Below are 14,042 nucleotides of genomic sequence, written 5' to 3' on the forward strand. Positions count from 1 at the left end.
AAATCCTGATATTAAAATTCCTAGGTATTCCATTAACTAAGAGACTTTATATGGAACATACCCTGAATCCACTATGGTAAAATTATTTTCATGGGTGTCTGACCATACCTTTTCCCTCAGCCAAAATTTCAGTATGTTTGAGTCCCATTGATATCAGCTATCAAATATGATACCAAAATTTGGTATGAGATATCAAATCTATTCTATAAAATTGAAAACAATGTTAAAAAATATCTGGTATGTAGGAGGCAGGCATACAAACTGATCACTGCAGCATACATCCAATTATAATTACCTTCAGATACAACTGTCCTTATTATTGTGTTTTATACATAAATGCATAAATATTTGATATACACGTAAAAATTACATTAATGAGAGTCCTGTGTAACCCATTTGTCTTAATGTTTGTGAGACTAATAAAATTACTTTTCTTGAGCATGGCCTCAAAACCTATGTACTGGGAGAGAATCTTCTGCTTGGACGATGACAGAACAGATTGAAACCAACCCCTCTCTGGCTTTGAAAAGTCAGTGGGATGAAACAGTAACATAAGGCTGGGAATAGTATGAGAGATCAGCTCTAGTTCTGTAGCAGGAACTAAATAATTTACAAATACAATTTCTTTTTGCACATGATACCACTTCCAGAGTATTCTAACCTCAAAACAAGATTTACATAACTTCTTTCATTCTGCCCTTTTTGCAGTAGGACGTGGGAGGGGTGGCTGAAACACCAGAAGGCTGTGCTTCCATCAAGCATGACCTAGACAGGCTGGAGAACTGGGCAGAGAGAAACCTTATGAAATTCAACAAGGGTGAGTGCAGGGTACTGCACCTGGGGAGGAATAACCCCACAAATCAGTACAGGTTAGGGGCTGACATTAGAAAGCAGCTCTGTAGAAAAAGGACCTGGAAGTCCTGGTGGCCAACAGGATGGCCATGAGCCAACAATATACCTTTGTGGCCAAGAAGGCCAATGGCATCCTGAAGTGCATTGAGGTCAAGGTGGTCAAGGTGGAGGAATTTCTCCTTCCCCTCTACTCTGCCCCAGTGGGGCCACATCTGGAGTATTGTGTCCAGTTCTGGCTCCCCATTTCAAGAAGTGCAGGGAACTGCTAAAGAGGGAACATCAAAGGGCTACAAAGATGATTAGGGGACTAGGACATTCTCTCTTACGAGGAAAGACTTAGAGACTTGGGGTTTTTTATTCTGAAGAAGCCAAGATTGAGGAGGAAACGCTTAGAAATACTTAAAGCTTGGGAGTGAGGAAGAGATCAGTCTTTTACAGTGGTGCTCAGTGACAGAACAAGAGGTAATGAGTAAAAACTTGAACTCAGGAAGTTCCAACTAAATTTGAGGAGGAACTTGTTCACTTTGAGGGCAACGGAGCATTTTAAGTGTGAACATTTATACTTCTTCCTCTCTCCTCATTTTCATCACAATCAGATTTACATATATGACTCCAAGTAATTTCAATACCAAGTCATAGAACAACTTTTTCTTTCTTTCAGTGGAGGCTATTTTAACATCTTCAAGCATTAAAAGGGATTGCTGTTCTCCAGCAAGGCCAAGAAATACCCTGTTATGTAACAGGAAGCAGAACCCAGATTACCATTGAAAGCTGGGTTTTCAAAAGGCAAAATCCTTTGTACCACTCAAGTAGCTTTAACAATCCCCAACTGCAGGAGCCTCCTAGGTAGAGATGTTTCTGGCCTCAGCCTCTCATTGTAAGGAGGAATGCTGAGATATGAATATGCAATAAGCCATCCTCCTTTCATCTTAGCTTAGGATCAACTAAATGTTTAATGCTAATGTGAGACATCAGGGTTGTTCAGGAAAGCACTAATTATTCCCCAGTTCAGCACCTGGGAATGGAGCACCATAGTCCTATCTTGCACATTTACTCAACTTTAATGATGAGAAACATTCCTATAAAGGTTGAAAACTGTGTCCTGTATTGGCAGGATATAAACAAACACCCATCTGGATTCAGAGACGAATTTGCTTAAAACAGCTGCTGCTTGAGGGTAGAAGTATTTGAAAGAAGGACAGTATTTCCATGCTTTTAAGAGGGGGATTCTAACAGGAAAGCGGCCTGGATTCCAGCTGATCTGTCACTGATTCATACACCTGAAACAGTCCTGAACAAGCAGATACAGTTTTTAAACAACAGCTGCAGAATGTTTCCATTCATAATGTATTTTTAATTTGCTTTGGGTTTTTTCCTTTGAGGGAGAAAATTTCTCACTCAAGAACAATTCTGGTGCAATACCACCAAACTAATATCCTTTATTTTGGATCCTCAATATGTATCTCAGCAGCATCACTGAAGAAACACCACTTTAAATATTTCTTAGTTGCATTGAATTTTATCAGACTAAAGGGATTATTTCTGTTCAAACTGGTGTTCTTGGAGCCCTGGTTCATTTTAATTTTTCTTATAATACTCCTGATGTTGTCTAAATACAGGGGCTCATGCCAAAAGATGATTTACTTTAAAGACATTCAGCGTAACCATATGACACCAGTAACCCCCCCCCAAAAAAGTTGGAAAAGAAACGCCCAGTAGAAAAAAAAACAACAAAGAAACAAACAAACAAAAAAAAAGTAAAGAATTTCAATTCGACCTTTTTTTTTTCCCCTTTCCAAATAAATGAGAGGAAATTGTTCTGTCAGTCTTTACTATGTTAGGGGTTTTTTAACTGCAGTGTTTAACTAGCAGAAGTTTTATTCCATTTAAATATGAACTTTATAGCAAGAAGCTTAAATTACTTTATTAGGAGCAGTGAAGAAGTGGGTCATTATACTTGCATACACTTGGATCAGATATAGATTAGATGTCTGGACTGTACCTATCCTTGAATCCAGGAGACTGAGGTCTAATTTAAAAGTACGTGCACAGTTAGCCAGTCTTAGACTGACATTACCTTTACTGCTAACACATTGGAATTTGTGCATACATTCCATTTCTCCAAAGGCTTGCACCAGAATTCAGAGCACATCACAGCACTAAGGAATAAGCCTCTTGCAGAAGAAGTTGGAATTTCACTCCATGATCTCCTACATATTCAGTTATCTTGGCTTTGAGGAAAAGATGCTTGAGACAATGGAGGAAGGAATTAGCTATTTTCTGTTATGCATCTTTGGTAGTTACCAATGTTTTCATAGAGAGCAGCCCCAGACAGGCACTTATTGCCAGAACAAGTGCATGGATCTTTTAATTAACTGTAGAAGCCTAATGTGTTGGTAGCTGTACCTAAGCTGGTCACCACAGCCTCCCTTATACTGACTGATCTGGACAAAAGGTGCCATGGGTTCAAAATCCTAACACATCTTAAAATAGATAGTAATTTCTGATTGTGTGAATCACATCACTGATTACAAGCGTTACACACTTCTGTTTATTCAGATTAATCCCACCCAAATGACATCTCACAATTTGTAACCTTCCTGGATTCACCTGTTCAACATCGACTTTACTGCCAATCAGTTCATGCACTCCTCTTGTATTGGCTGCAAAGTACAAACTAACTGCAACAGTTCATGCAGATAAGAAATCTTCTCTTTTCTGTGGAAAGCCTTGCTCCTTTTATATTTATCTTCCTTTACTCATAATACTCTTTTTTAATCTCTCATCACTTGCATACATCTAGATCACAGACTCTTTTGGAAAGCAAGAATTTTTGTAATGCATAGAGATTCTTGTACTGAAATACCCCAAATAATACAGAGTGTTCAAGTTCTTAATTGAACAGTCTATCAAAATAATTCTTAAGAAGATACTAAATCAGCAAAAGGAATTCAATAAGGAAAAATAAATAATTGACAAATGAAAATAGATATGAACCAAATGAAAGGATTAAAGAAAAAAAAAAAATGAGAAAATAAGAACCCCGTAGGTAAACTTCATACTTTTGCTCCCTTCTGTGAGAGGTATTTAATTTTTTCATCATCCTTCATGATGAATAATGGGTACTTATTATCTTGAAAAATCTTCACTTGTATTCATACTTGCAGATTAAGTTCATCAATAATACTAATTCACACAGACCACATTTCATCTGAAGATCATAAAGCACTTCATAATTGCCAAATGACTGAATCCTACATCTCCCAAAGGTAAAAAGCATTTCACTCACAGAGGGCCTGGTCTCTTGTAAAATGTTACCATGGCTGCATGCCCTTTGTTGTGAGCAACAATGAGAACTGGCATAAAACTTCACAGCAAACATGAAAGCACAAATACACACATTTAGATAAAAATTCATTCGCTGTGTTCAGCACCACCTGAACAAAGATTTCAGCACGTTAAGGTATCTTTGTGCTAAATGTACCTGGTCAGTTTGTTTTGACAGCAAAACAGCTTCTAACCCACCAGTTCTCAGTCACATTCTGACTCAGTACAGTTGTTAACACATTCCAGGCCTAACAGAAGGGTAAAATCAGGCAGATGCTGATTCAAGGGAAGAATTTTTTCCATCGCTTTTTTTTTTTCCTCAGTCAAAAAACCTGCTCAGTCTCGACCAGGTAGCTACTAGTAGATTGTTTAGATCTCCTGTCCTTATCTGTAATGGTTATTCTGAGGTTTTATGAGTTAGTTTTATGAGAAAATTGATAAGGAATTAATTTTCACATGTATGTAACATCAATTTTACTTTCTCTTTTCAAGGCTGGAAGTGTACTGTGCATCCCATCTTTGGGACACATGACACTTGAAATAAGAGTTTCTCAGCACACGTTCTCTTTTCCTCAGAAATAGAGAAGGACAAAGAGGGACAGAGAAAGCAGAAAAATTCCACCTAAGAGTTATGTCTATACTAGAAAATTTTCTAGATCCACCATTCACCTACTGAACAAGAGATAGGGACAACACTGAGAGATGACCTAAAAAACCGGACAGCTTCAGTGTAATCACTCATGGTTCCAAGAAGGGATAAAAAGTAAAGGAGAGCACTCAGATGAACTTTTATAAAAGCAGAACCAACAGATTCTCCACCAGGCACTGATGTCCCATGCTGGGTATCAGGTCACATCACAGATGGAGTCAAGAGTGGGGTTCTAGTTGGGCACCTTTGGATCTTTGCTCTCCCAAGGATCCACCTTCTGGAAAGACCTGGGCTGGTGCAGGGCAAGGAAGAGGTAAGGAGTATCAATAAATGATGGAAGATCTCTGTGGTACTATAAAGTGAGATTATAGATCCCATTCCCAAAACTATATCTGATGAAAATTATTTAATTTGAAACAGATAGCCTTTGTTTCCAGAAGAGACTGCAAGAGCTGCTTACTTTCATTTTATTGATAACATTGCCCATAATCTTATTTTCATCCTTTTTGCAATACTTATGACTATGTGTTTTTGTACAGTATGGTTGATTACTACACACAAGGAGACACAGGCAGGCACCATAGCAGTTAGTGAAAATAAACAAGATTTAAGAATTTAAGATTTGGTGATAGTTTTTATAATTACATTTTCTTCTTCCCTTGCGTAGTACCTCATTTAAATAAGTTAATACAATGTTATTTGCATCTATTTTTCCTGGATAATCATTGGTTTAAGTAGGTAAACATCTACTTGTTCTATACACAAACTGTTTCCTACTCATCTGTGAAATAGCTACTGTTTTCTGTAGATGTTTATGAAACAAAATCTATGGCAGCCATAGCAACCTAAAACCAAAGATATAATTGCAAAATTCAGACTATCACAAAGGGTCAGATACAGAACTGTTCATAATAATGGCTAATGCTAATAATTTCCCTGCTGGCATTCACATACCTTGGCAAGGATTACTTTTAAAGCACCGAATCCTGCTTTCTTTTTGTTTTTGTTTTTTTTCCTGTCTGAATGTCAGAGATTTGGAGTGCAATGTTTTTCTTGAAGAATGTAATTTCTTATTAGGAGAGGGATATTTTTCATAGATATGCACAGAAGATGTCTCTTTCCTGGTAATTTATGAGAGATTTTAAGCCTATGTTACCTTCTTTTGTTCATAATCACTTAATAGTGCTTTCTCACACGAGTGTGGTGATGAAACACAAGATGTACAACAATAAGAGAGTAGTTGTTACACTCTTACAATCCATACAAGAATATCATTACCTGTTGCCCCAATAAGTGGTTCTTGTAACTCCAGATTTAGCAGATATGATGCACAGGGTTTGCTTGATTGTTTAGATCACTGGTTTAGTTTATTGACAAATGGCAGCTCTGTCTCACAGGGGCTCTTGTCCAGCCCACCACCCCTTTGGCCAGGAGCAGCAGCAATCCTTCTGCTCACAGGTGAGCTCAAATGTAATTCTAACATAGTAGCTGTCATAGAATCATAGAATCATAGAATTGGCTGGGTTGGAAGGGACCTCAGAGGTCATCAAGTCCAACCCTTGATCCACTCCCGCTGCAGCCCATGGCACTGAGTGCCACATCCAGTCTCTTTTTAAATATCTCCAGGGATGGAGAATCCACCACTTCCCTGGGCAGCCCATTCCAGTGTCTGATCACCCTCTCAGTAAAGAAATTCTTTCTAATGTCCAACCTAAACCTCCCCCGGTACAACTTGAGACCTCTTGTGCCCTCTTGTCTTGCTGAGAGTTGCCTGGGAAAAGAGACCAACCCCCACCTGGCTCCAACCTCCTTTCAGGGAGTTGTAGAGAGTGATGAGGTCTCCCCTGAGCCTCCTCTTCTCCAGGCTGAACACCCCCAGCTCCCTCAGCCTCTCCTCACAGGATCTGTGCTCGAGTCCCTTCACCAGCCCAGTTGCCTCCTTTGGACCCGCTCCAGGACCTCGATATCCTTCCTGAACTGAGGGGCCCAGACCATGGTGACCAAGTAGTGGGATGTTAAAGGGGGCTTTACCCTGAGAATATTATACCCAAAGAATATACTAAAATAATACTCAAATGAACACAAAAGAGCCAGAGAGAGAACACATCCTGCTCACAGTGCTATACTTAGTAAAGCATAGCTACAAACTGTTTAGTTGTTAACATTTAGCAGTGCCTAACAGTACACCAGAGCAGGTGTCTATTATAATATTCCTAATATTCTGATGCTATTAATATTTCATTAATTTTATTATTATTGGTATTATTATTATTCTGATAACTCTGTAATTTTGCTAATTTGAGCCTGCGTGTACCTGAAGAGCAATCCTGGAAAAAATCCTATTCATGCTGAAAAATACTGAAATACGTACAAGACATTAAAAGTAACTGCAGTGGTATAATGATGTGTGACCTTAGTAAAACAGAGCTGTGATTATAGAATAAGCCTTTCGTCAAGGTGGTAAGATCTGTGAAGGGAAGCAGTTATTTTGCAGTTTACTGGGCAGCCACTGTAACTCTGTGCTGCCTCCAGTCTTACCAAGAGAGACACCAAGATGCCACAACAGAAGCACAAGGGGAGTGGATGAAAGATGCCAGCTCTATGGCCTTTGCTTTCTGCAGTGAGCATGTAGTCAGGCCTTCTAAATGACAGTGGAATTGTTACAACCAGAATCTTGGAAGAGAACTGAGAAGCTGCCTGAAACAAGGGTATGAGTATAATTAAGTCTAAAGGGACACTTGGTTTGTTATGTCCTCAGAATCTGTCCTCAGAGAGTTTTGTGTTGCACTATTGCAACAGAAATCTTTGAACAAGAGAAAGGAAACTGTTTTTCTTTTTATTTGCTGAATACCTGGTATTGCATGAAGTCTCTTAGTTAAAAATTCATAAATCCTTAGCACTCAAAATTCTCAAGCAGTCTTACTTTCAACACACTTTATATTCAGTTGGCCTTATTCTTAAAAAACAACCAGTAAAATTCCACTCCATAACCTATCCTGTTCTAAGGGGGTTTGCAAGCAAAACAGCTCTCTGGATCCTGGGTTACCATCATTTACAATTCAAAATGAAAAATTTCTGCCAAAATTAGCTAGCTGTTAATTATATTTCAACAAATGGGACTCCAGAGGGTGTGAGGAAAGAAAGGAAATTGTGAAGATAATTATTTGCATTCTTAATTATTTATACAATGTCACAGACATGCATAGAGAAATAAAAAATAAAAAAGAAAAAAGAAAGAAAACAGAGAAGCAGAGGATTAGCCTATGCCCTGAGGTCTCCAAAATTTAAGTGCACACAATTGCAGGAACTTATAGCATCTTGTGACTGTAGTAAAAACTGAAGCTGAAAGGCAATGGACAGCCATGCAAAGATTCCTGTTATCATTTGTATGAAAATCTAAATTCAAATTAAAATAATTTGGGGGAAGAACCAACAATTTTCATGGATTTCAATCAATCTTGATTTGGCACTTTCTTTTAATTATTTTTTTTTTTTTTTGTAACAATGAAAACCAAAGAAAAAGGAATAAATCTCCCAAAAACATTTTTCTTTGGAGGGAAAAGAGACTTTCCTCATAACTTTAATGGACAGGGGGGGGGAGGGGACCAAACAAAAACCACAAAAATATACCTTCTAGTAGACTGAAAATTTTCCTGCATTTTAAAGTTCAGCCATTCAGCTGAGGAATCCATTATTCATCCAAATCTATTAATTATTCCATGAGAATTTAACAGCTAAAGTGTTCTTTATTGCTACAAAGATTACTCTAGCATTGTTTCTATTTTCCCTATAGAGAATTGAATTAGTGTTTTACTCCCCTTTCAACTGGAATAGGCTATTATTCATATGATTTGGTAATTTAGTGGCTTTAAGTTGTCTGATGAAGTGCTCCTTGAGAACATGAAGATAATGAAGTTCTGGTAATTTTAATAAGTAGACTTCAGATAGAGTTACACCTTGTAACTAAATTAAAGCTGGCATTGCTCAGTCCACAGATGAAAAGTCATTGAGTGAGTTTTCCTGAGACTGCACGGTGCATTCCTGCTGAGGGGCAAAGAAACACAACCCCCCAAAAAACCTATAGTCCACAATTCTGAAATAGGAGCTGTTGCTATGGTATTTTTGTTATCTAAATAGCAGGAAATTAAAACCTACTATTTAATGAAGCATTACAAATTCTAAGTATTAAGAAAGATAACATTTCTATGCAGCTTTGATTCATATATGCAGGTCACACTGATGTAACAAATCCAGAACCAGTTAGTCCTGAGCTTATCATAACACTTTCTGTACTTACTGGTAATTGTTATCTATCTTTTTCAGTTGAAAAAGCAGTACTAACAGCATTTTTTTTTCCAGTTAAACATCAGGAATTATAGTACAAATATTGATATCAAGCTACACTAGCCTTTTCATAACTCCAAGTTGCATCCAGTAGCCACTATGGCTCTACGGTTCCCCAGCTCTGTCCTACACAAGGGATTGTTTTAGAGCAGCAGAGACTGCAAGAATGGAAGAAAGCTCCTGACTTTGCCTGCTAAGTAAATGCATCAGGAGGCCTGGTCCCAAGCACTAGAAATCACACATCTATGACAGTTTGCCTTTCACACTGCTCAGCCCCACAGGTTTTGTTAAAGGCACACAAGGAATAATAAGCAAAGAATGAAGAAGAGAGATGGTACCATCCAGTTGTTTCTACAGACAGATTCCATACAGTCTCTGATATTTGCTGACTGATTTCTTTCACAATTCCTCCAGCCCATCCAAACTCTCCTTGGTGCTCTGTCTGTCTTCAGTTAATAGCTTTGAATGTAATCCCTATTTCTGCCTTTTTAGTGACAGGGCTGTCTCCTATCCCTAACAGCCAGTCACTCCTAGCCCATGATACAGCAGAATCCATTCTTTCTGTGCCCAGCCATCACCTCCAAAAGTAGCAATACTATGACTTAAAAAAAAAAAAAAAACACAAAAAAAAAAAAAAAAAAAAAAAAAAAAAAAAAAAAAAAAAACAATGAACGAGAAGCGTATCTAAAGCATCCTGAAGCACGGATATGGCACTGGAAAAGCACTGTGCACCCAAAATGAATTCAGATCTCTAATGTTGTAAGATATTCTGGATACAGAGTGCTCAGAATATAGTTGGAATCTGCATCTCATGGGCACTACTTCACATCTGCCTACCTTGATAACTCTTGATGAGCCAATAAACAGCAACTTACCCTTCAGATTGCAAACTGTTTCCAGAAACAAAGCTATTTAATTCTTTAGCCTGTTAGCTTTAATTGCATTCCAGAACAATACTGCAGATTGTGAATTCCTCTGGCTGGAAGCCACGCACACTTTTTTCTCCTATCAGTTAGCATTTACTCTGGTGCTTCTTTAAACCACTCTTGAACAGCTGGTGGTTTATGACCTAGGCAGTTTCTTCTGTTGAATTTCTTCTATGTGCCAATAAAAGGCAGACAAATATGATTCGTCTCTAAAGGGAATCTCCTGAGTGATATAAAATATATTGTAATCGCTGCAACAAACTGTAAAGGACAGTAAATCATCTAACAATTTTAATTTTTAAATCAATTTTTGAAAGGCTACATTTTCAATCAGATAGGTGGCTGCAGACCACTGTCAATAGTATCCTAATATAGAATAGAACTGAAAACACTCAATGTCCATAGATAAGAGGTGGATGAGAGGATTTTTAGAACTTGGTGCAAACCCAAAATCCTTCTTCAGAACTGTTTATTTTTCAATTGTGTTCACTGCATACACATCTGGTCAAGTCCTTGTGCTAGCCAGTATCTAATTGTGCAGGAATTAAAAAAAAAGTATTGGTTTTGAACCTACACTCCCTTTATCTAGAAAAATCAATCTACAGAGGAATTTAGGCCACCTAACACAAATCTTTTTGTTGAAAATTCTGGAACTATTATCAATATAGACAAGTGGTATTCTCAGGTAGCCCAGTGCCATATGAAAATGCGTTCAATTACAGTCTCCTTCTTTGTATTAATAATGTGTGGTATATGACTACCTATATGCTCCATAAGCATCAGATAGTTCAAGTAGTGATAAAACAGAAGCTTAAAAGTTAAAAAGAAACAAGCTTTTGGGCCCAGGTCCTACAAGAAACACCTGATCTCTTTAAAAATCTGGACCAGACTGTACATGATGAGGTTTAGAGAGATGTGCTGTTATGTTGAATAAGAATTCATATAAATAGTTTGGCAGCTCTGTACAAAACAGTATGGGAGATGCAGATTGGGAACTTGACTGAACTCAAAGGAGAAATAATTCTCAAGTTTTTGAGACCAACGGCACCAAGTAGTTGGTAGCATTCCCTGTCTCTTAACTAAGCACAAACCAGGGCAAGGAAATTAAATTTAACCACTCGAGAACATTATACAATGAGTAATCAGAAGCAACTGCATTTATACAGCAAAAGGTAATCTAAAAAATACAAGCATGTGTAATTTGGTACATCAGCTGTTCAGAACAGAGTGGAAACTGCATTGCTACATACTTTGAAACTTCAGCTTTACTGACTTTATATTTTGAGAAAAAAAAACTCGACAGCTAGGCATTTATTGAAGCTTATGCCAGAATTACATAAAAGATGAGCCTTAGTACTTCTAAGTTTTACTTCTGAGTTACTCTGCCTTATATTAAGCAAGGTGAATTTAGGTGACACAAACAAACTGGGGGGTTCTACTGCAGTGGCAGTAAATCCAGTAAAAACTTGTGTAGACATTCACTCCCACAATAAGCACATTACAGAATTTGGAGGGGGAGAGGGGACGTGGAAATAAGGAGTGTTTCCTTTTAAGATCCAAAGGCCAGTGTTGGAAGAATTGTATTACTACACAAAACCAAATCCAACAAATAAAAAAATAGTGCTCTTCTGGCAAGCAATGCTTGTCAGGAGATGTTCTTTACTGCTTCAAACCCTGAAAGCAATCTGAAATGGAGAACAGAACTTTTCACAAAAGGAAATATGAATGATTGCATCTAGACAGAAATATACTTCTCTTTAAATACTCTGCCCTGAATATATGTATCCATGAGATTTCTGAGATTTTCCAGTATATGACACATCTATAAAATGTTAAACTGACAGGATCCAGGCAGCCTATGCTTAATGCAAACTATAGAAATGACCACACCTGCTCAAATGTCTATTACAAAGAAAACTTTCAGATATGTTTCATGAGAGTCATCCACATGGAAAATATTTAAAGCAAACAACATTGCTTATCTTGAAATGCATAAACAGGAAAAACATCATGCTATTGGTTTAAAAAAAATTAACAACTTTAAAAATTAATTTGTGTATTGTTACAGTTATTGAGTCTCTAGCTTACTATTTCAAAATTTTATCTGAAATCATCAAAGCTAAAAATCAATATTTTCTTAGATGGACACTTAAGTTCTCAAGTTATCCCATTGCTCTGGGACCTGAAGAGTTAAGAAAAACAACCCGTAATTGTGAGTTTGATAATGAAAGAATTCTCAACCCCAGTAATTTTAGTACGAGAAAAATTAGGGGAAGGCCCAAAGGGAAATGAGATGCCAAGAATATGACAGCAAAAAAAAAGGCGAAAACATCATCAGGGAAAGAATCTTATGTAACTTACAGCAGTCTGACCTTAATAGCATTCTTTGAAGAAACAATAAAGCTTATTGGCTTTACACCTCAATCCATAAAAGCACTTAAATATATGCAGGCCTTCTAGCACACTCCAGCAGCTTCACTGAAATAATGATAATGATTCACTGAAATAATGATAATGTTTCTCTGACTTCTGGTTCTGAGCTTTGATAATTTCTAGATATTATTTTATACTAAAGTCTAGCTCACTGAAAAATTTACAGAAGTCTGCAAGTGTTATCTTTTCTTTCTCAAGTGCTACAGAAGTCTGGCCTCTGAATCCAGCACTAATAATCACACAATGAAAGCACATCAGCATCTGAGTATTTCATATCATGCCCTTCCTGACACTGCTTCACACACAGTCAGGATCTCTGTCCTTCCTGCCCTTATTCCTAATACAAGGGAAGAAATATCTGCCCACACATTTATTTCCTCATTAATGAATATACATTCTCCATAATATTTTTCTTGCTGTCTAATGCACCACTTAATGTGTTTCTAGAGGGTACTGACCAGCTGCATTCAGTACACATGATGAATTCACTGGAGTAGCTTATTACCTTATTAATTAATTTTTATTTTGTCCTTTACCCTAGTCCCAAAACAGCAGTTTTGTTTGCAGTGGCTAACATGCTTTTAGAGAGTACTTCATCTGCAGTTTCCTATCATCTGTTCAAACACACTGACCTGTTCCCTGGGCCTCACTTCTGCCATGCTGGCTCAGTGCAATTCTAACATAGCATCAAGAGGGCAGGGGGAAACTGGGACACAACATGAGCAAGGACAAAAGCGAATTTTTAATCATTCTGTTAAGACCTTGTTGAAACAGGTACAGGAACCACACACTGAGGAGCTCAGGGGTCCAGAATGACACAGTTTGAAATACCTATGTGGTCATCATATTCATCATCCACAAGGGAAGTTCCTGATTCCATAGAAAAGATGAAGACTTCAATCCATGACTTAGTACTTATCAGAGCCAGACTTATCAAGTACCTGTGACATGGACAGTTACATTTTCTATACATCTTTTCTCATCACTAGCATGCTACAGGTCTGAACCATATTCTTCTGACCATACTTAAGATCTGTTTTACTAAAACCTTGCCTTGTGACAGAGACTGAAGGAAACAAGACCAAACTAAACTTACAGGTTGTGTGAGATTTCTTGCTTTGGCTGGAACCCCTCTCTCCATTAACGTGTAGTTCTTATTCTCATAGGGACCTGCTTTTTTTAGACTGTATTTACTTCTACTCCATCATAAGTTACCAGAAATATCAGACTCATTCACAGTCTTCCATTATGTGTGGCTCATGTTAGCCTCACCTTTGCATCAAGAGGTCTCTAATTCAGAATCTGCACATTATTACTTGCCCAGGAAAGCAGTATTATAGTTCTCATATATTTTCAACTTTATCCTTGCCTAATGCCTCCCCGTTATTTTCTTTCATGCCTCTCTCTCTGGTCACACGAAAATTCTTTTTGATCTCATTCTTCTCATTCTACCAGGGTTTTTTCTCTGCAGCAGCACAGCACTAAGTTTTGAGAACTCAGTAATTCCTCTG

The sequence above is a fragment of the Heliangelus exortis genome, chromosome 7, assembly GCF_036169615.1.
Source record: "Heliangelus exortis chromosome 7, bHelExo1.hap1, whole genome shotgun sequence".
Lineage (NCBI taxonomy): Eukaryota > Metazoa > Chordata > Aves > Apodiformes > Trochilidae > Heliangelus > Heliangelus exortis.